This window comes from Zalophus californianus, chromosome 4, assembly GCF_009762305.2.
Source record: "Zalophus californianus isolate mZalCal1 chromosome 4, mZalCal1.pri.v2, whole genome shotgun sequence".
Taxonomy (NCBI): domain Eukaryota; kingdom Metazoa; phylum Chordata; class Mammalia; order Carnivora; family Otariidae; genus Zalophus; species Zalophus californianus.
This window is the reverse complement of record NC_045598.1, coordinates 64,871,466-64,896,390: the sequence shown is the minus strand read 5'-3', so window position 1 is coordinate 64,896,390 and position 24,925 is coordinate 64,871,466. Positions and strand designations below refer to the sequence as shown.

Genomic DNA, 24,925 nt, shown 5'->3' with positions numbered 1-24,925 from the left:
ATGTTAATATCCAAAGTCACCTTAAAACTCCTGCTTTAAAAAAAACTGCAAGTTAAAGTCCAGTGCAATGATCAACATCTAGAGTAGGGTAAAAATATAATAAAAATAACCTTTTCTAGAATTAATTCCTCTTTTAAATATTTACTACCAAAGGAACACTGACATTACTATTTATGAAAAGTCTGAATTGTTCTGGTGGGTAATGCTGGGAGGAAAGAAAAAACAGATTCTTATCCGATTCAATCATTTTCAGGTAGCTAGAAATATTATCAGGACTTGACATATTAAAGGATTTTAGAACCCAAAGACTAGATCTTTCACATTTCCGAGAAGTGCATTACATATTAACAAATGGAAACAAATCTGACTTTCCACATATCAAGAGAAGGGTGATAAAGGATTTTCATACTTCTTCAAATATCATACACACAAAAAGAATCATAGAGCTAAATTTGAAAAGCAAGAATTCATCTCAACTTTGAAATTTCAAGTTAATAAAGGAAGCAATTATAATTTTATTTTATTTTATTTATTTATTTTTTTTAAAGATTTTGTTTATTTATTTGACAGAGAGAGAATGAGAGAGAGAGAGCACGAGAGGGAAGAGGGTCAGAGGGAGAAGCAGACTCCCCGCCGAGCAGGGAGCCCGATGTGGGACTCGATCCCGGGACTCCAGGATCATGACCTGAGCCGAAGGCAGTCGCTGAACCAACTGAGCCACCCAGGCGCCCCAGCAATTATAATTTTAAATAATATAAAACAATCTAGCTAGGTTTTGATAAAATGAGTTGTGTAAATTATTCTTTCAAACATTTGGGAACAATGCCAACAGACACAAGATAAAATGTTCAACATCACTGATCATCAGGGAAATGCAAATCAAAACCACAATGAGATACTACCTCACACCAGTCAGAATGGCTAATATCAAAAAGACAAGAAATAACAAATGTTGGTGAGGATGTGGAGAAAAGAGAACCCTTGTGCACTGTTGGTAGGAATGCATATTGGTTAGCCACTGTCGAAAATAGTATGGAGCTTCCTCAAATATTTAAAAATAGAAATACCACACAATCCAGTGATTCCACTACTGGGTATGTATTCAAAGGAAACAAGAACAGTAATTCAAAAAGATAGATGCACCCACATATTCATTACAGCATTATTTACAATAGCCGAGATATGGAAGCAACCTAAGTATCCATTCATAGACAAGTGGATAAAGAAGATATTATATGCATGGAATGAATAAGTCACAGGGATGAAAGGTACCACATAGGGAATATAGTCAGTGGTATTATAACAGTGTTGTATGGTGACAGATGGTAGCTACACTTATGGTGAGCATAACATAACATATAGAGTTGCTGAATCACTATGTTGTACACCTGAAACTAATGCAATATTTGTATCAACTGTACTTCAGTAAAGAAAATAAATATGGCAGCATCAGGAGGAACGGTTACGGGGATCAAGGCCAGCTCATACCCAGAGCCAGGTGAGCCTGACTACCCTTCCACTGTTTTAATGTCAAGTGAGCAGAAAAAAAGCAACATGGATCCCAGGAAACAAGGTAGGCCCAAGGAAAAAGGAAACAGTACGTTCAGGCTATAGAGGAAAAACATCCTTTTTTTTAAGAGCTAAAATTCACTGGGCACCTGGGTGGCTCAGTGGGTTAAGCATCCAACTCTTGATCTCAGCTCAGGTCTTGATCTCAGGATCGGGACTTCAGGCCCTATGTTGGGCTACATGCTGGGTATGGAGCCTACTTAAAAATAAAAAGTAATAATAAAAATAAAATAAAATCCACTACATTTTTATTTTAAAAGAATGAAAAACACTCAAGCAGAAGTTATTCCTAAAATGTGTAGATCTATACTACTCTCCTAGGATTATCTCTCAGAGCCTTTGAAAGGAGTGTGGCCCTACCCACACCTTGGTTTAGCTGCCAGAAGTGTGAGAATAAATTTCTGTTGTTTTAAGATGTCTCCTTTGTGACAATTTGTTTTAGCAGCCCTAGAGAACTGAGATATACAAAAAAGTATATGTGATGTAAATTGGCAGTTCAAAATGGGTAACAATAAAATAAACACCCGTTTATCCATTAAAAATAAATAATAAAAATAATTTTAAAAACCATTTGGGAACAACTCACAACCCTGTGATCAAAACCTGAGCTGAGATCAAGAGTCAGACCCTTAACTGACTGAGCCACCCAGGGGACCCTGGGAACAATTATTAAAAATGATTTTAAAATCTCTGTAAATACCATACCTGGAAAGTTGTCCCTAGAAATAATCCAAAGACAAAAAACTATTAAGTATACCAATATACTCATTGCAATTAGATGCAATTGAGTAGTGGATTGATATAATTATTAAACTACATAGTGCTTCAGAGAAATTTTGCTCTTATATTTACTTTTTCAGACTGAGCTGTGTCCTCTACCACTTAAGGGTTAAAAATCCATTACACAGTCACTTTACATTGTTTTTTTCATCTAAGTTTTTTTCATCTATGAGATAAGTGTAGGGTTTTTTGGTTTTTTTTTTAACGGGGGTGTGTAACCAACTATCATCCCTATAAATAATTATCATGAGGGACGCCTGGGTGACTCAGTCAATTGTCTACCTTCGGCTCAGGTCATGATCCTGGGGTCCTGGGATCAAGTCCCACATCAGGCTCCTTGCTCAGCAAAAGGCCTGCTTCTCTCTCTGCCTGCGGTTCCCCCTGCTTGTGCTCTCTCTCTCTCTCTCTCTCTCTCTCTGGCAAAATAAATAAAATCTTTAAAAAAATAAAAAAATAATAATTATCATGACAAAAATAGTATGTAAAGGGAAAAGTAGTGGCAGTTTTTAGGGAAAATGGAGCTGAGAAGAGAACAAGCCTCATTTAATATTTTTAAAAGTACAAATAGGGGCATCTGAGTGGCTCAGTCGGTTAAGCATCTGCCTTTGGCTCAGGTCATGATCCCAGAGTCCAGGATTGAGTCCCACAATGGGCTCCCTGATCAGCGGGGAGTCCACTTCTCCCTCTCCCCCCTACTCGTGCTCTCTCTCTCAGATAGATGGAATCTTTAAAATAAAAAATAAAAATAAAGTAAAAATAAAAGCAAAGCCAAAAAAACTACATAATAGTCTGTTTGAAATATTGTTTAAAAATCACATAAATCCTGAGGTGCCTGGCTGGCTCAGTCGTTAAGTGTCTGCCTTCAGCTCAGGTCATGATCCCAGAGTCCTGGGATGAAGCCCCGCATTGGGCTCCCCGCTCCTTGGGAAGCCTGCTTTCCCTCTCCCACTCCCCCTGCTTGTGTTCCCTCTTTCGCTGTGTCTCTGTCAAATAAATAAAATCTTAAAAAAAAAAATCACATAAATCCTGTTTATATGATTTTATAGGTATATATATGTGTGGCTGGCTCACTTGGCATGACGTGACTCTTGATCTTGGGGTCCTGAGTTTAAGCCCCATATTGGGTGTAGAGCTTACTTTAAAAATAAGTAAGTAAATAAATAATGAAAATTACAAAGAGATTTTCTCCTTAATGTTTACAGCTTACAAGCTTAAATTCTCATGCTGGGGTAGGGGTGATTCATCTCTAACTGAAGGTAAGTTACAATGTATTTTAAGAGATTTTAATTTTTTCAACCAAATCAGAAAACTTAAGTATGTTTATTAAAGTTGGTTTTTTTTAAACACAGTTTAACAGTTTTTGTGCCCAATAATATATGTGGAGGAAGTGTGTCACTCTATCTTAGGGAGACATGGGCCAGAATTAAGTAAACATTCTAATGACTTTTTTTTTTCCAAAAACTTCAACAAATCTTCCTTATTTGTGATATTATGCTTTCATAGTAATTATAGATAATTTTTACAGAAGTATGAGTCCTTTTTGATTAAATAATCACAGTTTAAAATATTATATATGTTTAGATCATGAGAGCTAAAAATAGCACTTTATCACACATAAAAAATCTTTAAAGTACATAAGTAGTCATTCAACTGATGCCTTCTTCACCTTCTACTTTGGCTTTATTAATAGACAACAAAAAAGTTTTTTTCCTCCAATTCACAAATCATTTCTCAGTTTATAATACATTAGTACGAAGAAAGCAGAATGCCTTCCAGAGTCTCAGAAGAAATCACTATTGAAATTCAGATCATCACTTAAATACTTAAAGACAGATGACTTCTAATATTTTACCAATGCTCCTGTTGGAAACTTTTTCTGTCAATATTTAATTCTTAAATGGGTATATTTAGTCCAGAAATTTCTCATCAAGTAATTAATTTTAGTAAGTTGTGACTTCCATTCCCCAGTACTTCTTATCCAAGAATAAACAAACCAAGGCTCTTTTACACCTTGTTCCCACAGTGCTTTAGATAGCTGAATCGTGGTTATAAAATTTGGTAGGGTGGCACCAGGGAATACTAATAGTGTAGTGGTTAAAAACACAGATTTTGGAGCCAGACTGCCTGGGTTAGAGTTCTGACAACACCACTTACTACCTGTGTGGTCTTTGACTTAACTTTTCTGTGCCTCAGTTTCCTCATCTGTCAAGTGGGATTAGCATTAATATTACTTCAAAGGGCTGATGTGAGGATTAAATGAGATAAATGTGTGATACACTTAAATGTGACTGGCACATAATGAGGACTATGAAAATGTTAGCTACTATTGTGATGACAATGATCTCATCATATGAAGTAGAATTTTTTTCTAGAAAAAAAATTACCATACCATAGGAATAATAAAATGTCCTTATTTACATTTACTTTTTTATATACATCCACACACAACAGCTGTCAAACTAAGAATAAATGGCTCTTTCCAAATAGCCCAGTTAATAATTGCTACTTACTCATCTTGACTCTGTTAAAATTTAAAATCATTAAACTTTCACATAAATAGCATTCATTGTATTTCAAATGCAAATCTCAAATACATTGACTATTTCAAACACAGTAATCAAAGACAGTGTGGTATTGGTGAAAGAACAGGCAAATAGACCAATAGAACAGAATAGAGAACCCAGAAATAGACACGTATAAATATGGTCAACTAATCTTTGACAAAAGAGCAAAGGCAATACAATGGAGAAAAAATTGTCTTTTCAACAAATAGTGCTGAACACTGGACATCCACTTGCAAAGAAATGAATCTAGACACAGACCTTAAACCTTTCACAAGAATTAACTCAAAATGCCCTGAGGACCCAGTTGCAGCTGAGGACCCCGGCGTCAGGGCCAGGTTCGGGACCATGAGCTGGATTCCTTTCAACACTGGGCAGCCCAAGAAACAGATTGTCCCCAAAACAGTGGAGAGAGATTTTGAGAGGGAATATGGAAAACCCCAGCAGCTGGAGGAGCAGACCAGGAGGCTGCAGAAGGACATGAAGAAGAGCACTGTTGTTGACCTGGCCATGTCCAAATCTGCCGGGAAGATATCCTTGGATTTGCTCTCCAATCCCCTCTGCGAGCAAGACCATGACTTCCTGAACATAGTGACAGCTCTGGACACAGCCAGGAAGCGGATGGACACCTTCAACCAGGAAAAGGTGAACCAGATTCAAAAGACCATGACTGAACCCTTAAAATATTCGGCAGTGTCTTCCTGAGCCTAAACATGGCAGTGAAACGGCAGGAGCAGGCCTGGCAGGACTACTGGAGACTGCAGGCCAAGGTAGAGAAATACGAGGAGAAGAATACGGTACCCACGCTGGCCAAACTCCACCAGGCCCGAGAAGAGCTGTGGCCTGTGCGGGACGACTTCGAGGCCAACAACAAGCAGCTCCTGGATGACTTGCGGAGGTTCTACCACAGCCGGCTTGACTACTTCCATCCAGCCCAGCTTTGAGGCCCTGATCCGAGCCTAGGTTGGGTACTACTCTGAAATGCAGAAGATCTTTGGAGACCTAACCCAGCAGCTTGACCAGCCTGGACACCCTGATGAGCAATGGCAGAGGGAGAACGAGGCCAGACTGAGTGAGCTCAGAGCCCTCTCTGTTGTGGCCGATGAGTGAGTCCCCACCACCCTTTCAAAGACTCCTGGGACACCTGTCTGGTCTTTGCCCTTGTCAAGCTTAGGCTCAGGCGTCAGCCAGCAAAAGGCCCTCCCCTGAGAGAAGTACGGGGACAGCAGTGGCCCCTGCTCTACCTCCCCAGCCCTCTGCAGTGAGCCTGGCACCAGGAGCCCCAAGCACGCTGCTAGCTCCCCACCCATAGCAAGAGCGCAGACGGGTAAGCAGAGCAGAAAAACTCCAGGAGCCTTCTCATTTCCAAAAGAACCATCCAAAGGGCATGCATCCTGGCCTAGGGCCTGAGCAAGCTTCCAGCCTTCAAAGGCACAGGCTTTGTCTGCTCACCTGAGGTCTTAGCCTTGCTTGCATCATCATGATCACATCTACCTCCAGAGACCCATCCTGGGGAGTCCACCCACCCTTGTTGTCTTTCCACTTCAGACTCCTCTTTTCTGAAGAAGCCCAAGACACTGCCAAGGGGAACAGAAGAGCGGTGGTTCCCCCAGCCCAGACAGAACCCTCACTCCAGCCTCCCAGCATGACAAAAACTAGCTTAGCCCACTTTTGTCCCTTAGGCCAAGGGCAGAGAAAAGCTCCAAGCCTTGCAGGTTCCCTAGGAAACCCAACTCACCTCGAGTCACCTCGAGTCACCTCAAGTCAATAGGCTACCGACAAAATGTCACAGCCTGATTCACAAACCTCAAAGCAAGAACAGGGGTTTGTCTCACCAGAATATTTGGAATTTTATTTTTTCAAGTAAAGTTTTCAATAAAATTTAAAAAAAAAGGAATTAACTCAAAATGGATCACAGACCTAAGTGTAAAATGCAAAACTATAAAACTCCTAGGACATATAAAAAAATCTAGATGACCTTGGGTTTGGCAATGATTTTTAAATATAATACCAAAGGAACAGTTCATGAAAGAGAATTGATAAGCTGGACTGCATTAAAATTATAATTTTCTGCTGAAAAAGATATTGTCAAGAGAATGAGAAAACAAGCCACAGACTGGGAGAAAATATTTCAAAAGACATCTGAATTTGCAACGATGTGGATGGAACTAGTATTATGCTAAGCGAAATAAGTCAATCAGAGAAAGAAATGCCATATAATTTCACTCATATGGGAATTCTTAAGAAACAAAACAGGTGAACATAGAGGAAGGGAACGAAAAATGAAATAAGATAAAAACAGGAGGGACGCCTGGGTGGCTCAGTCGTTAAGCGTCTGCCTTCAGCTCAGGTCATGATCTCAGGGTCCTGGGATTGAGCCCCGCATTGGGCTCCCTGCTCGCGAGAAGCCTGCTTCTCCCTCTCCCACTCCCCCTGCTTGTGTTCCCTCTCTCGCTGTGTCTCTCTCTGTCAAATAAATAAATAATATCGTAAAAAGAAAAAAAAAGAGAGGAAGGCAAACCATAAGAGACTTTTTAAAAATTTTATTTTATTATGTTATGTTAGTCACCATACATCATTAGTTTTTGATGTGGTGATCCACGATTCATTGTGTCTGTATAACACCCAGTGCTCCATGCATTATGTGCCCTCCTTAATACCCATCACCAGGCTAACCCATCGCTCCACCCCTCTCCCCTCTAAAACCCTCTGTTTCTCGGAGTCCATAGTCTCTCATGGTTCATCTCTCCCTCCAATTCCCCCCCCCTTCATTTTCCCTTCCTTCTCCTAATGTCCTCCATGTTATTCCTTATGTTCCACAAATAAGTGAAACCATATGATAATTGACTTTCTCTGTTTGACTTATTTGACTTAGCATAATCTCCTCCAGTCCCATCCATGTTGATGTAAAAGTTGGGTATTCATCTTTTCTGATGGCTGAGTAATATTCCATTGTATATATGGACCACATCTTCTTTATCCATTTATCTGTTGAAGGGCATCTCAGCTCTTTCCACAGTCTGGCTATTGCAGACATTGCTGCTATGAACATTGGGGTGCATTTGGCCCTTCTGAGACTCTTAACTATAGAGAACAAACTGAGGGTTGCTGGAGGGGAGATGGGTGGAGGGTTGGGCTAGATGGGTGATGGGCATTAAGGAGACCACTTGGGATGTGCACTGGGTTTTATGTGAGTCACTAAGTTCTACTCCTGAAACCAATACTACACTATATGTTTTTTTTTTTTTAAGATTTATTTATTTATTTGAGAGAGAGAGAATGAGAGAGAGAGAGAGTACATGAGAGGGGGGAGGGTCAGAGGGAGAAGCAGGCTCCCTTACTGAGCAGGGAGCCCGATGTGGGACTCGATCCCGGGACTCCGGGATCATGACCTGAGCCGAAGGCAGTCGCTTAACCAACTGAGCCACCCAGGCGCCCTACACTATATGTTAACTAACCTGAATTTAAATAAAATCTTGGGAGAAAAAAAAAGGACATATCTGATAAAGGACTATTATCCTAAATATATAAAGAACATTATTTCCCTTGTGACAAAATGGGAGAAGATATTTGCAAATGTCTTATTGGATAAAGGGCTAGCATCCAAAATCTATAAAGAACTTATCAAACTCAACACCCAAAGAACAAATAATCCAAACAAGAAATGGAAGAAGACATGAACAGACATTTCTCCAAAGAAGACATACAAATGGCCAACAGACACATGAAAAAATGTTCAACGTGACTTGGCATCAGGGAAATCCAAATCAAAACCACAATGAGATACCACCTCACACCAGTCAGAATGGCTAAAATTAACAAGTCAGGAAATGACAGATGTTGGCAAGAATGCAGAGAAAGGGGAACCCTCTACACTGTTGGTTGGAATGTAAGCTGGTGCAGCCACTCTGGAAAACAGTAGGGAATTTCCTCAAAAGGTTGAAAACAGAGCTGCCCTACAACCCAGCAATTGCACTACTGGATATTCACCCCAAAGATATAAATATAGTGATCTGAAGAGGCACCTGTTCCCCAAGGTTTATAGCAGCAATGTCTACAATAGCCAAACTATGGAAAGAGTCCAGATGTCCATCAACAGATGAATGGATAAAGAAGATGTGATATATATACATGATGGAATACTACTCAGCCATTAAAAAATGAAATCTTGCCTTTTGCAACGACATGGATGGAACTAGAAGATATTATGCTAAGCGAAATGAGTCAATCAGAGAAAGACAATTATCATATGATCTCACTCATTTGTGGAATTTAAGAAACAAAACAGAGGATCATAGAGGAAGAGAGAAAAAAATAAAAGAAGACAAAATCAGAGAGGGAGACAAACCATAAGAGACTCTTAATCATAGGAAAAAAACTGAGGGTTGCTGGAGGGGAAAGGGGTAGAGGGATGGGGTAACCAGGTGAGGGACATTAAGGAGGGCATGTGATGTAATGAGCACTGGGTATTATATAAGACTGATGAATCACTGACCTCTACCTCTGAAATTAATAATACATTATATGTTTATTAATTAATTTAAATATAAAAATGGAAAAAGAAAACAAAAATATATATGTAAAGAATTCTTAAAACTCAACAATAAGAAAATAAACCCATTAAAAAATGGGCCAAAGACCTTAACAGAAACCTCACCAAAGATATACAGATGGCAAATAAGCATATGAAAAGATACTCCATATCAAATGTCATCAGTGAAATGCAAATAAAAACAAATATACCACAACACAGCTATTAGAATGGCCAAAATCCAGAACACTGGCAATACCAAATGCTGGCAAAGATGTAGAGCAATAGGAATTCTCATTCATTGTTGGTGGGAGTGCAAAATAGTACACTTTGGAAGATAATTTGATGGTTTCTTAGAAAACTAAACATACACTTATACGATCCCACAATTATGTTCCTTGGTATTTACTCAAAGGAACTGAAAAACTAGGTCTACAGAAAAACCTGCACATGGATATTTATAGCAGCCTCATTCGTAATTGCCCAAACTTGGAAGCTTGGAAGCAACCAAGATGTCCTCTAGTAGGTGAATGTGATAAACTATGGTCATTCAGACAATGGAATATTATTCAGTACTAAAAAGAAATGAGCTAGCAAACCATGAAAAGACATTGGGGGAACTGTAAATGTATACTACTAAGTGAAAGAAACCAGTCTGAAAAGGCTATATACTATATGACATTCTGGAAAAGGTAAAACTATGGTGACAGTAAAAAAAAAAAAAAAAATCAGTGGTAGTCAGGGGTTAGTGGGAAGGGAAGGATAAATAGGTAGAGTACAGAGGATTTTTAGGGCAGTGAAACTGCTCTGTATAATATTGAAATGGTGGGCACATGTCCTTACACATTTGTCCAAATTCATAGAATGTACAACACCAGAAGTGAACCCTAATGTAAATTATAGACTCTGGGTGATAATGATGTATCAATTTAAATTCATTAGTCGTAAATAAATGTCCTATTTAGTGGGAGACATTGATAATGGGGTGGGAGGATTGTGCATGTGTGGAGGTTTATGGGAAACCTTCCACTCAATTTTGTGTGAACCTAAAACTGCTCTAAAAAAAATAGTCTACTTAAAAATTTTAAAATAAATGTGAAAAAGGTACAATGTTTGTATTCTTAAAATATGTTTTTTGTTTTGTTTTGTTTTTAAGTAAACTCTACACCCAACGAGGAGCTTGAACTCATGACCTGGAGATCAAGAGTCGCGTGCTCTACTGACCGAGCCAGCCAAGTGCCCCTTAAAATATGTATCTTTGATTTTAGAGTCAGATCTTACCAGCCCTCGTTCCTGTTGCTGCAGTTTCTGTCGTAAGTTTGGAACTCAGATGCTAAATTTTAGAAAAACCTTAGACTTTGAGCATGAGTTACAATACCTAAAAATTTTGTCACTGTTACAAATGCAAATTTATCTTTAGGGAAAAAAATAGAAAAATATTAAAGAGATTCATCTCTTACTCCATCTAGGTTTATAAGACAATAAGTAAACTTAAGGCAAGTGTCTGTAAGACATTAAACCCTATTTAAATGTTCTAGAAATCCTATTTTTTTCTTAACTATAAAATGTCCTTCTTTAGGTTATTACAGTAATTTGGACTCGTATTTGGAATTAAACAGTCAACAGAATTTGAGTGCATATTGTATAGTATTTGATGAGTACTATAAAACTTGTTTTAAAAGATGGATATTATCATAGTGAACATTTTCCATGAATAAAGTATCTCATTCAGCAAATATTTACAAGTGCTTACTATGTGCTATGAAAGAGATACACAGCATCCTTACTTTCATTCAACTCATATTCTAGTGGGAGAAGACAACTGAGAAACAAGTTAATAAAGAAATGATAGAATTTTAGATAGTTTGAAGTGCTTTGAAGAAAAATTTTATTTATTTTTTTAATGATTTTATTTATTTGAGAGAGAGAATGAGATAGAGAGAGAGCATGAGAGGGGGGAGGGTCAGAGGGAGAAGCAGACTCCCTGCTGAGCAGGGAGCCCAATGTGGGACTCGATCCCAGGACTCCAGGATCATGGCCTGAGCCGAAGGCAGTCGCTTAACCAACTGAGCCACCCAGGCGCCCAAGAAAAATTTTAAATGTTTCTAAGGCAGGAATTGGAGAGGGGCTACCTTACCCAGGATGGTCAGGGAAGACCTCACTGTTTAGGTCTGTTTTAAGAATTATACTAAAAATTTGGCACTAAAATAGGTAGAGGAAAAGGAGCAAGGCTAGGTATCAGTTTTTAAAAAAGTATAATGCTTTCAGAAGAGCAAGTAGACTGGTGAAGAGCTCTTAATGACCTCTTTGATTCTATTATCAAGAAATGTATTCAGGGGCGCCTGGGTGGCTCAGTCAGTTGAGCATCTGCCTTTGGTTCAGGTCATGAGCCCGGGACCCCGGGATCGAGCCCCGCATTGGGCTCCTTGCTCAGCGGGGCATCGGCTTCTCACTCTGCCCCCCACCCTGCTCTCATGCTCTCTCTCTTACTCTCCCTCAAATGATTAAATAAAATCCTTAAAAAAAAATGTATTCAGCTCTCTTCACCTTTCCATTTATTCCCCCTTCCCCATGAACAATCTGTACATATCCCTCCAAGCCTACAGCTAACAATCAAGTTAAACAGTTTGATACACATAGGGTAACAATTAATGGCTTTAAGTAAGTGTGTTATGTAACTGTTACAGGACTTAAGGGACCATTAAGCCATAGAGAGTAGATGATGAAACTTGGAATGAGAGGAATTGGTTCTAATATTCCTAGCTTCACTATTTAGTATCTATATTAAGTTCTGGAAAAATGACTATATCTCTAAGACTCAGTTCCCTTATTCTATGAAATAGATAACATCATTTATCTCATTAGACTGACATAAAGAATGAGAAAATATGTGAAAGGGCTTTACAAAAATAAAATACATACAAATGTTAATTGGGCTGGTATGGGGAAGTTTTATAAAAGAAAAATATGAGCAGGGTCTTGAAAGATTGATAGGATTTAGAAAGAAAGAGGAGCATGGGGAAGGTTTTCTATTTGGACCGAGAACACAAAGCCCAATGGAAAAGAGCATAAAATGTATGTGATACAGCAAAAAGACTGGTCAGATTACAGCATAGGATTTAGGAAGGCTCACATTAGGAAGCTGACAAAAGAAGTTATGGTCAGATTGCTGAGAGTTTTGAATGTCATTTTTTTAACTTAATGACTGCTCCTTCATGTTCTTCAAAAAGGGTTAATTCATTGGGTCTTTGAAAAAACTATTTTTCTACATAACCTCTATGCCCAATGTGGGGCTCGAACTCACAACCCCAAGATCAAGAGTGGCATGCTCTACCGACTAAACCAGCCAGGAGCCCCAAAAACAAACTTTCTTTTAAAAGGTATTTGACATTCCTTTCTTTCTTTTTTTCTTTCTTTTCTTTCTTTCTTTTTCTTTCTTTCTTTCTTTCTTTTTCTCTCTCTCTCTTTCTCTTTCTTTCTTTTTCTTTCTTTTCTTTCTTTCTCTCTCTTTCTTTTTTAGATTTTATTTATTTGTCAGAGAGAGAGAGAGCACAAACACGGGGAGCGGCAGGCAGAGGAAGAAGCAGACTCCCCGCTGAGCAGGGAGCCCAACACAGAACTCAATTCCAGGACCCTGGGATCATGACCTGAGCTGAAAGCAGACACTTAACCACCTGAGCCACCCAGGGGTCCCAGGTATTTGACATTTCTTTTTTATTATTATTTTTATTAAAAAAATTTTATTAACATATAATGTATTATTTGTTTCAGGGGTACAGGTCTGTGATTCATCAGTCTTACACAATTCACAGCGCTCACCATAGCACATACCTTCCCCAATGTCCATCACCCAGCCACCCCATCCCTGACATTTCTTAAGTGTCAGTTTACTTTGAAGCTAGTGAAATTACTTTCTTGGTTCTAAGGTACATTCTTGACAAAGTTTCATTAATATTTGTAAGCTTCGAGAGTAACAATAAAAGATGTTAAACTAACCTAAAAAGAGAACAAGAGCTTTTTTATCAGTCATAATTCTCCTTGGACTATTGTCTGTACCATTGGAATTTCCCAGCACTTTATCACTATAGTTATATTGGTAACTCCTAAAGTTTTCAAGTTTTAATACTGTGTCATTGCTTGATTTTAGTACTTTTCCTGCAGAAAGCACTATAATTGAATATACACATTTAATTTTATTGAATTAAGGGCCTTTACAAAAGAAAAGATTTACAACAAAATTTAAAAGTACAGGGGTACCTGGCTGGCTCACTCTTGGAGCATGCAACTCTTGATCTTAGGGTTGTGAGTTTGAGCCCCACGTTGGGGGTAGAGATTACTTAAAAATAAAATTTAAAAATAAATAAACAGGGGCATCTGGGTGGCTTAGTCAGTTGAGCGTCCAACTCTTGATTTGGGCTCAGGTCATGATCTCAGGGTCATGAGATCCAGCCTCACACTGGGCTCCCCATTGGGTGTGGAGCCTGCTTAAGATTCTTTCTCTCCCTCTACCCCTCCCCTCTCTTCTCTCTCTAAAAATAAATAAATAAATAAAATAAAAATAAATAAAATTTAAAAGTATATGCCTTCAAAAAAAATAACATGAACTTGCTTTAAGAAGTTTATAAAAATTAGGAAGCCACGTTCCCAATGCCCCACTCTGCTCTGCTCGCTAGGCCTGCCAGCCTGCACCCATCATGGCCACCATTCAGCAGCTGGTAGGAAGATGGCGCTTAGTGGAGAGCAAAGGCTTTGAAGAATACATGAAGGAAGTAGGAGTGGAATGGCTCTGTGAAAAGTGGGTGCAATGGCCAAACCAGATTGTATCATCTCTTCTGACGGCAAAAACCTCACCATAAAAACTGAGAGCACTTTGAAAACAACACAATTTTCATGTAACCTGGGAGAGAAGTTTGAAGAAACTACAGCTGATGGCAGAAAAACTGAGACTGTCTGCAACTTCACAGACGGCGCGTTGGTTCAACATCAGGAATGGGATGGGAAGGAAAGCACAATCACAAGAAAATTGGAAAATGGGAAATTAGTGGTGGAATGCGTCATGAATAATGTCACCTGTACTTCAGTCTATGAAAAGTAGAATAAGAATTCCATCATCATTGTGGACAGGAATTAGCTGTGAGGATGAACAAGCTCAGTTCAATGAGCAAATCTCCATACTGCTTTTTTTTTCATTACTGTGTTCAATTATCTTGATCACAAACATTTTACATGCATCTATTTCAAAGTGTTGATTTAATTAGGATCATCCCTTTGGTTAGTAAATAAATTTGTGCTAAAAAAAAAAAGTTTATTAAAATTTAGGGGTGTCTGGGTGGCTCAGTCATTAAGCGTCTGCCTTCAGCTCAGGTCATGATCCCAGGATCCTTGGATCGAGCCCCACATTGGGCTCCCTGCTTGGCAGGAAGCTTGCTCTCCCTCTCCCACTCCCCCTGCTTGTGTTCCTGCTCTTGCTCGCTCTCTCTCTCTGTCAAATAAATAAATAAAATCTTAAAAAAAAGGTTTATAAAAATTACTAGAGTTATCTGTAGACACCAAGTATCAGAAATATTTTGTTTTTTAAAAAATAATTTCTGAGCCACTGGGTGGCTCAATCACTAGAGCATGTGACTCTTGATCTCAGGGTCATGAGTTCAAGTCCCATGTTGTGTGTGGGGCCTACTCAAAAAAAAAAAAAAAGATTTCCTTCCTACAAGGCTTTCCTTGTTTAAAAAAGGAAAAAAAAAGTATCCTAATAAAATAGCCCAGTAACAATGGGGCGCCTGGGTGGCTCAGTCGTTAAGCGTCTGCCTTCGGCTCAGGTCATGATCCCAGGGTCCTGGGATTGAGCCCCACATTGGGCTCCCTGCTCGGCGGGAAGCCTGCGTCTCCCTCTCCCACCCCCTCTGCTTGTGTGCCCTCTCTCGCTTTGTCTCTATCTGTCAAATAAAGAAATAAAAACTTAAAAAAAAAAATAGCCAGTAACAACTTCCCTTCTTTGTACCCTTTTTTACAAGAAGTCATTGAAAAACTTACTCGAGGACTAGTGAATATACAGTGAGCTAATCTCATACTTTCCTAGCATTTTGGAATTAGTTAAAATAAAGTGTTCTCTATATTACTTTTTAATACTGAATCAGAGAATTAAAAAAAAACTATAGAATTCTAGGTCATTTTATTTTTTTTATTTTTATTTTTTTTAAAGATTTTATTTATTTATTTGAGAGAGAGAATGAGAGAGAGAGAGCACATGAGAGGAGGGAGGGTTGGAGGGCGAAGCAGACTCCCCGCCGAGCAGGGAGCCCGATGCGGGACTCGATCCCGGGACCCCAGGATCATGACCTGAGCCGAAGGCAGCCGCTTAACCAACTGAGCCACCCAGGCGCCCCAAATTCTAGGTCATTTTAAATGGGTCTTGTAAATTGATATTTGATTATAACACTTTGACTATGTTGAAAGATCATATAATCTAGAGCAATGCTGTCCAACAGAAATATAAAGTGAGCCACATATGTCATATAAGTATTTCTAGAATCCACATTTTAATAAAAGTAAAAAGAAAAGTAAAATTAATCTTAATAATGTATTTTATTTAACCCAATAAATCTAAGATATTATCATTACAACATGTAATCATTATAAAGATAATAATGTTGTTATTGCATTAAAAAAATGACATTCAAAACTCTCAACAATCTTTTTCAGTCAGCTTCTGACTTTTTCTGTCAGCTTCCTAATGTGAGCTTTCCTAAATCCTCTGCCATATAATCTGACCAGTTTTTTTGCTGTATCACACACATTTTATGCTCTTTTCCACTGGGCTTTGTGTTCTCGGTCCAAACTGAAAACCCTTCCCATCCCCCTCTTTCTTTCTAAATCCTATCGATAATAATAATCTTTTACACTCTTTTTTTGGCACTAAGTCTTCAGAATCCAGTACGAATTTTACACTTATACAACATCTCAATTCAGATAGCCACATTTCAGGTCCTTAGCTTTCATGTGGCTAATGGCCACTGTATTAGCCAGTGTAGACATAGAGATTTCTACAAATCACCAGTGCTATAGTCCAATTTTTCAGAAATCTCAACCTATGAACTTAAGTATCACACATACACATCTCTCACATGTGCATTTATGGGAAATAAAATCTTAACAGATGCACTCTAAAGAAAAGTCCATTTTTACTTATATAAAATAGTATCCCCGTGCTCACTTCAGCAACACATACACTATCGTTGGAATAACACTGAAAGATTAGCAAGGCCCCTGTGCAAGGATCACATGCAGATTTGTGAAATGTTTACTATCTTAAAAAAAGGTAAATATGTGAGGTGATGGATATGAATTAACTAGAGGGGAGGAATCCTTTCAGAATGTAAACATATATCAAATTATCTCAAGTATCTTACAATTTTGTCAATTTTACCTCAATTACATTGAAAAATAGTATTCATTTGTTTTAAAGATTTTTTTTAATTTATTTATCTGACCGAGGGAGACACAGCGAGAGAAAGGGAACACAAGCAGGGGGAGTGGGAGAGGGAGAAGCAGGCTTCCTGCTGAGGAGGGAGCCGAATGCGGGGCTCGATCCCAGGACCCTGGGATGATGACCTGAGCCGAAGGCAGTCGCTGAACGACTGAGCCACCCAGGTGCCCCTAGTATTCCATTTTTTATCTTTAAGAAAAAAATACTTGAGGGACGCCTGGGTGGCTCAGTCGGTTAAGCAGCTGCCTTCGGCTCAGATCATGGACCCAGGGTCCTGGGATCGAGTCCCACATCGGGCTCCTTGCTCAGCAGGGAGCCTGCTTCTCCCTCTGCCTCTGCCTCTCCCCCTGCTTGTGCTCTGTCTCTGACAAATAAATAAAATCTTAAAAAAAAAAAGAAAGAAAGAAAGAAAAAAATACTTGAGGGGCGCCTGGGTAGCTCAGTCAGTTAAGCGTCTGCCTTCTGCTCAGGTCATAATCTTGGGATTGAGCCCCTCATCAGGCTCCCTGCTCAGAGGGCAACCTGCTTCTCCTTCTGCCCCTCCCCTTGCTCCTGCTCTCTCTCTCTCTCACATGCTTTCTCTCTCTCTCAAATAAATAAAATCTTTAAAAAAGGCACTTGTATTTTTTTGAAATGATACTTTACATTTAAAGTAGTGGGAATGGCTCCATTTACACATGGTCACTTAGTACCTATACTTTCAGTGTTGAAAGTAAAAGCATCACTAGGAAATGAGAAACTTATGTGATTTTCACTTCATTCTTTTCTAAAGTTTCTCCTCTCATGAGGAGTCAGAGAAGGCATCAGAATCCGCTGAAAAACAAAAGGGAGCAGTCTGTGGCTACAGTGAAGCCAACGGTTCCTCAGAATAAGACAAGTAATACAAAGAAAAAGTCTAGCACAGAGTAGAGGCAGGAAAGAACACAGGCTGCTATTTCACTGAACTGTTAGAATCTTAGCCAAGGGGCGCCTGGGTGGCTCAGTTGGTTAAGCGTCTGCCTTCGGTTCAGGTCATGATCCCAGGGTCCTGGGATGGAGCCCCACATCGGACTCCCTGCTCAGCGGGGAGCCTACTTCTCCCTCTGCCCCTCCCCCTGCTTGTGCTCTCTCTCTCTGACAAATAAATAAATAAAATCTTTAAAAAAAAAAAGAATCTTAGCCAAAACTGCAATAAACTGATTATCTAGCAAGTCTGTTTAGCTCTCCAACTATTTATAACTCTAAATTGATTTCTTTTATTTAAACCAGTACCTAACCCAAACTACCAAATATCTTTATAACACAGTGCATCCATAAAGTCATAATAATTAAACCACTGTTACTGTGATTTAATTATGATTCAAAGACTTTATTGCAACCTACCAAATGTTAAGTATTAGGAAATGTATAAAATAAGCCAACATGTTCTATAGTATTCACCAACTACACTAAAATTAGGCCATTGACTGCCTAATTCCAAATACAAGTCCAAACTGCTATAATTTCAAAGAAGGACATTTAAAGATAAGAAAAAAAAATACGATTCAAGAATAATTTAATGTTATTATTTTTTAAAAGATTTATTTATTTGAGAGAGAGAGAGAATGTGAGTGGGGGGAAGGGTAGAGGGAGAGAAACCAAGCAGACTCACCTCTGAGCGGGGAGCTCCACTCCGGGCTTGGGGCTCAATTCCAGAACCCTGAGATCATGACCTGAGCCAAAATCAAGAGCTGGTGGCTTAACTCACTGAGCCACCCAGGTGCCCCAAGAATAATTTAATTTTAAATGGATGGTTTTTAACGTTTGACTTTTAAATATCTTAAAATATAGCCTTTTTATTATGGAAGCTAAATCAGGAAGTCAAGGCAACTGTTATTGAGGTGCTACTGTGTTATATGCCATGAAAGATAAAACAGTATCAGGAGTTTACAATACAAATATATATAATAGTACCTAGTATCTGTTGCCACTTTTGCAAGACAGGGGCAGAGCTGAGGGGTTGCGGCAGAGACCACGGCCCACAAAACCTAAACATTTACTTCTGGCCTTTAACAAAAAAAATGTTTGCTAACCTTTGCTTTATACAATTTATTCTTGACTAGAGGAAGAGGGAAGTGTAAGCATACACCATAATAAAATTTTATTGTATCTAGTAAACTTTTAAAAAACTAAAAAAAAAAAAGTTTTCACTATTAAACACAGCTTTCACTGTAAAACATCAGCCTGGCTGATGGTAAAATAAAACCTGTAAGCTTGTTCTCAACCTAGGCATGTCTGCTAAGGAGAATATATTAGAATATTTAGGGTGGTGAGTAAGCTATTTGTTTATCACAAGGGCAGAATATTTTAAAAGGTTGACAGAGACTTTAATAATCAGACCTCCATATTGTCCAGCTTAACCATCCTCATCTAACCCATTCCCCCTGGCCATAAATGACGTTGGCTATTACCCAAAATCAAATTTACCCACAAAATAGTCGATTCTCATTATTTGCCATAGTTATGTTCTTTAAAGTTGTCATGGATGCTGAATTAGCGAATACTGAACCATTGCCCCTAAGGGAAATGGCAGGGTTAAGTCAACTCATCAATACATAACCTTGTTTGATGTGTGTTTCTGTTTCAAGACACCTCATTCAATTTAACATTGAACTCATGGCCAATAGCACTGTAACTCATGCCTGAATGAAGCTTATCTAACATATCAATTCTCTCCATAAGGCACATCGAAGCCTTCTTGTGCCTTGGAACACTAGACAGCAATTCAGCCCTATGTTGAAACATTTCTTTAAAGAGTGAAATCACCAACAAAATGCATACTAGTGCAAAAAATACAAAAATGCACGAATAGATCACAAAGGCTTGTTATGAGCGTTAAAATAAGAAGTCTAAGCACTGCCTTGTTGGACCTCAGCTGGGAACATAGGATTCATATTTTTTTGCTGCTCTGCCTCTGCATATGTCTGCAAATGACCGGGAAAACATCCCAAATACTGATTTCAGGGATATAAATAAATTTTAGTGAGGGCAAATAAGAAAGTACAGAGTTGGGGCGCCTGGGTGGCTCAGTCGTTAAGCGTCTGACTTCAGCTCAGGTCATGATCCCAGGGTCCTGGGATTGAGCCCCGCATCCGGCTCCCTCCTCAGCGGGAAACCTGCTTCTCCCTCTCCCACTCCCTCTGCTTGTGTTCCCTCCCTCGCTGTGTCTCTCTCTGTCAAATAAATAAATAAAATCTTAAAAAAAAAAGTACAGAATTGGTGAATAATGAAGGATCAACTGTATGATATACTACTACTGTTAATCTTCTACATTAATGATGATCAGTTAAAAAACTGTTTTTGAGCAACATCGATATTAAATATAGTCACCCAAAGTAGTGTCTCTGAAGTGATATTTCTTTGGTATGTGTAAAGAAAATGGTGTGGGTGTTTTCCACTCTTCTCTCTGGGCATGGAGCTTACTACCACTTTGAGACTCAGCCTCTAGTTGGGCAAATCTGAGTGCCAGCTTCGATTAGGTTCCCTTGACCTTTAGTTCCATATTTTTCCCAGTATCTCCACTCTATCACTTATCACAACTACATAACTATCTGTGTGCTTATGCCTCACCCACAGGGTTGTAACATCCCTTGAAGAGTTCCAGTTTGGGGGTTTTTTCTACAACTTTTTTTTCCCCTAGTACAAAGCCTTATAATACATTGCTATTCAATTAACTTTTACTAAGTAAATAATTCAATGAAGTGAGAAATTACAGGGACCTAAAGTATGACTAGGATATAAAAAGACAAATGGGTAAATTTAAGTAATAAAAGTAGAATGTGTACAACTTGTCAACCAACTGTATCTGGGGATTTGGAAAGATTTTAGATTGCCCTGGTTTCTAGATTAAACAAAGGTGTGCTCATTTGCGCTACTACTGACAGTATAGAATGTAGAATATAGGAAGAGTACATTTGAAGGGAAAAAGGAGATCCACCAGAACATGCCTACCACCCTACTAATCACCCATTCATCTACGTTACTTGTATACTTGGTAAATTTTATCGCTTGCTAAGACTGCATTCCTAATTACTATCTATGTTATAACAACTCATTTCTCTGGCTAACTCCCCAACTATAATGTAAGATCATATAGGGCGAAGATTTATTTGACTCCCAAAAACCTAGTAAAACAATATTTAATTGAATTGAATGTGGATGAAGATGTCCAGGAGAGAGTTGGATATTCTTAATTGGGGCTTAGGAAAAAAGTCTTGGCTGAAATAAAGCTTTAGAAAATATTATAACACAGGTGGTATTTTAAAGTGGAAAAGAGGAATAATTTTTGAAAGAATCAAAGACAGAACTTTATGATACCCAGCATTTAAAGGGCACATCAATCAAGAGACCATGAAAAACACTGAGAAGGAGCAATCAGAGACCAAGTGGGAATGCAATGGCAGATACTACTGATTATGAACCGAATAGCCATCCCTAACTTCTTTCTTGCTTAACAGATACCAATTTCTTCCAAAATAATGAACTCAAGGAAGGGGGAGTTTCCGCAGTCCCGGGGGAGTGACTCATGGTTAGTTTAAATCAATCATAGTAATCACATTTCCTTTTGCCAGTGATTGGTGTAGGGGTGGCCAATGAGATGTAAGGAAAATGCTCTGGGGAACTTCAGGCAGACTGTCTTCCCTATAAAGAAATACCTGCCCAGGAGAAACCCCAGCATTGCCTCTCTACTTTTGGAAAATCAAAACACAATGCTTGTTATCTTACAACCCTGAAGATAAACATCTGTGACACTGAGAATGGTAGAGGGTAAAGAGAGCAAGAGCCTGGGTTCTCAATAGGGTTGTTGCATCTCTGAATCAATCCTGGAACCACCCATCATTGGACTTACTGTTAGAGAAATTCTGTTACTTGAAGGTGAAAGCATCCTGATACCACTGGTGTCCCAAAATCAAAAGGAGGAGCATTTCATGAAGGATACAGGAAAGTCAAGAAAGGTAATAAAAGAGTACCCACAAGAGTGATTTTGGTTTCAAGAGTTATCGGTAATCATGGTAAGCACTCAAAAAAACATTAATTATGTGCAAACACTATTCTAACAAAAATATAACCTCATCTAATCTCTCACAACAATCCTCTGAAGTAGATGTAATTATAGGCAATGAAAAGCAAAAGCCAGAATCCAGGGAACTGAACAAGAGGGGCATGAAAATAGAAGAGTAAATTTAAACATTTCAAGAAAGTCATCTGAAGGAAAGAAGAGAATTGTATATAAGGGAGGAATAAAGGAGGTTTTAAGATGGTCAAGGGAATTTTAAGATGGTCAAGGGAAGAAGGAAACAATGTAGAGGAAAATGAGATATATAAAAATACTTAAGAAATTATTGTTTAAGTAAGGTTCAGAGAGATTGGAGGGTTTGGTACCAAGAGTATAAGTAGATAAAATTTGAACAAAATGAGAAGTAGGCTCTGAGATTAACAGAAAATATTTAAGGACCAATTTATAAATTTGAAGACAAGAGGATGGACTAGGAAGAACAAGAAGTTCATAGATGCTATCCATGTTCTTTAAAAAGTTTTTTTTAAATATTTATTTGAGAGAGAGAGAATGAGAGAGAGAGAGTACATGAGAGGGGGGAGGGTCAGAGGGAGAAGCAGGCTCCTCGCTGAGCAGGGAGCCCGATGCGGGACTCGATCCCGGGACTCCAGGATCATGACCTGAGCCAAAGGTGGTCGCTTAACCAACTGAGCCACCCAGGTGCCCAAAAATTTTTTTAAAAAGGAAATCCACTACTAAAGAGCAAAGAATAAAAGAGCATTTGATAAGAATGGTGATGGTCTGGCATAGCAGTTATGAGAAATAGGAAGGAAATTGATCAGAAACAAGTAAGATTACTAAATTGGACCCAGCTGAAACCAAGAAATCATGATGACTAAACATTCATTTCTTTACAAACATTTTAAGGACCTTCCATATGCCAAAGCACCTTTCTAGGTACTGGGGATACAGTATGAACAAAAATTCCTGCCTCATGTACTTTACGTTCTAATGGGGAAGATAGAAGATATTTTTTTAAAGAATTTTTTGTTCTTTTTTTTTAAAGATTTTCTTTATTTATTTATCAGAGAGAGAGAAAGAGAGAGTGTGCACAAGCAGGGGGAATGGCAGTGGCAGGCAGAGGGAGAAGCAGGCTTCCCGCCGAGCAGGGAGCCCAATGCAGGACTTGATCCCAGGACCCTGGGATCACGACCAGAGCTGAAGGCCCATGCTTAACTCTGAGCCACCCAGGCATCCCTATCAAGATTTTTTTTAAAGATCTTTTTATTTGAGAGAGAAAGCAAGCATGTGAGAGTAGGGGGAGGGGTAAAACAGGAGCAAGAGGAAGAGAATCTCTAGCAGACTCTGTGCAGAGCATGGAGCTCCACTCCAGGCTGAATCCCAGGACCCTGAGATCATGAGGAAACCAAGAGTCAGCCGCTTCACTGACCGAGCCACCCAGGCATTCCTATAAAGATTTCTTAATAATTAAAAATATTTAAAAAAAAAACTACTATATGCAATGTTAGATGATGGTAGGAGCTAAGGAAAATAAAAGAATTAAAATTTTATTTTTTTATTTTTTTAAAGATTGTATTTATTTATTCATGAAAGAGAGAGAGAGAGAGAGAGAGAGGCAGAGGGAGAAGCAGGCTCCCAAGGAGCAGGGAGCCTGACGCGGGACTCCATCCCAGGACTCTGGGATCATGACCTGAGCCGAAGGCACACGCTTAACCATCTGAGCCACCCAGGCGCCCAAGAATTAAAATTTTAGATGGGGTGGGCAGAAATGGCTTCACAGAGAAAATGGTATTTGTACTATGACCTGTAAGAGGAAAGGGAGAAAGCTACGTATAGATGTGGGGGTTGAAACCAGGTAGAGGGAAAAATCAAAGTACAAAAGTCTGGAGGTGAAAGAATGCCAGGCATCTTCAAGGTGCAGGTGTGTCAAAATGATGGGGTGGGGACATTCAGAGAAATAATAAGGGGCCAGATGGTGTAGAGTTTTGTAGGCTGCTAAAGACTTTGGTTTGTATTGAGGGAAGATGAGAAGCCATTGGAGAGTTTTATGCAGAATGACAGGATTGCTTTGGTTTCTATTTTAAGAAAAGAGTGGGAAAGTATGGTGGGCAATGATGGAAGACCAATAAGAATGTATTGCAATAATTCAGGTGGTTTGGACAATGATGTAACAGTGGAGGTATTATTAATTTTAAAGGTAGAGTCAATAGAACTTCCTGGTGAATCAAATGTGGGATGAGAGAAATCAATAATAACTACAAGATTTTTCAGCTTCAGCAAATGGAAAGAACAAAATTGCTATTGACTAATATAGGAAGATAGAAGAGCTGAGGGGTGGGGAATTGGGGAGTTCAATATTGGACATATTAAGTTTAAGATGTTTATTAAACTTATGAATGGTAGTATCTAATAGGCAGTTGGATATAGGAGTCTAATATTCATAGAAGCAGTCCAGACGGAAGATAAAAAATTGGGAGTAGAGGTGAAATTAAAACCTTGAGGCTAGAGTTTATACTACAGTGAATGTAGATGGGGAAAAAAGTTCCAAGGACAGAGTCCTAAGATTCACAAATGCATTAGTAATAATAACTATTACTAGGAAGGTGGGGCCCTCTCCCTTATCCCCAGGAGATGAATCTTAATTATTCAGAACCAAGTCTGGTTACTTGCTAGAGTAAGCCTGTGATTCAGCTTTGGTCAGCACAAGGTTAGTCCGATTGGTGTCCACGGGAAGAGGATAGTAGAAAGGTTTCCTTGCTTTTAAAGACAAGAAACTTTCTTCTTCCACTTTACAGTTATGACTGCATAACACTGGGAACCATGGCAACCCTTATGCAATCATTAGGAGCATTAAGCCACTAGCTGAGGATGGCAGAGGGCAAAGATGAAAAAAACATGGGTATCTCATGTATTGCTAAGCTGTAAATCAACCAGCCATAGGGCCACTCTATGCCTGGATTTTTTTG

The 24,925-nt window shown here is 38.9% G+C and overlaps 1 protein-coding gene, 1 non-coding gene and 2 pseudogenes across 5 annotated transcripts in view; 3 read left to right on the top strand and 1 right to left on the bottom strand.

Annotated features, from left to right (window-relative positions):
• The window catches only part of DNAJB4 (DnaJ heat shock protein family (Hsp40) member B4), a 48,076-nt gene that overhangs the window by 12,873 nt on the left and 10,278 nt on the right, over positions 1–24,925 (bottom strand). The window contains exon 1 of one of the 4 annotated variants that reach the window (XM_027599814.2): positions 24,626–24,742. The exons of 2 other annotated variants lie outside the window; for them this stretch is intronic. The gene's annotated coding sequence lies outside the window, so the exon portion shown is untranslated. Of the gene's footprint in view, positions 1–24,625; positions 24,743–24,925 lie in introns of those variants that run through there. One more of the 4 variants, XM_027599826.2, reaches the window with a different exon arrangement.
• On the top strand, positions 5,179–6,020 carry LOC113925232 (annotated as a pseudogene).
• On the top strand, positions 14,136–14,749 carry LOC113925238 (annotated as a pseudogene).
• LOC113917440 lies at positions 16,644–16,749 on the top strand. Its single transcript, XR_003518233.1, has one exon. It is a non-coding gene; the product is annotated as a U6 spliceosomal RNA (small nuclear RNA).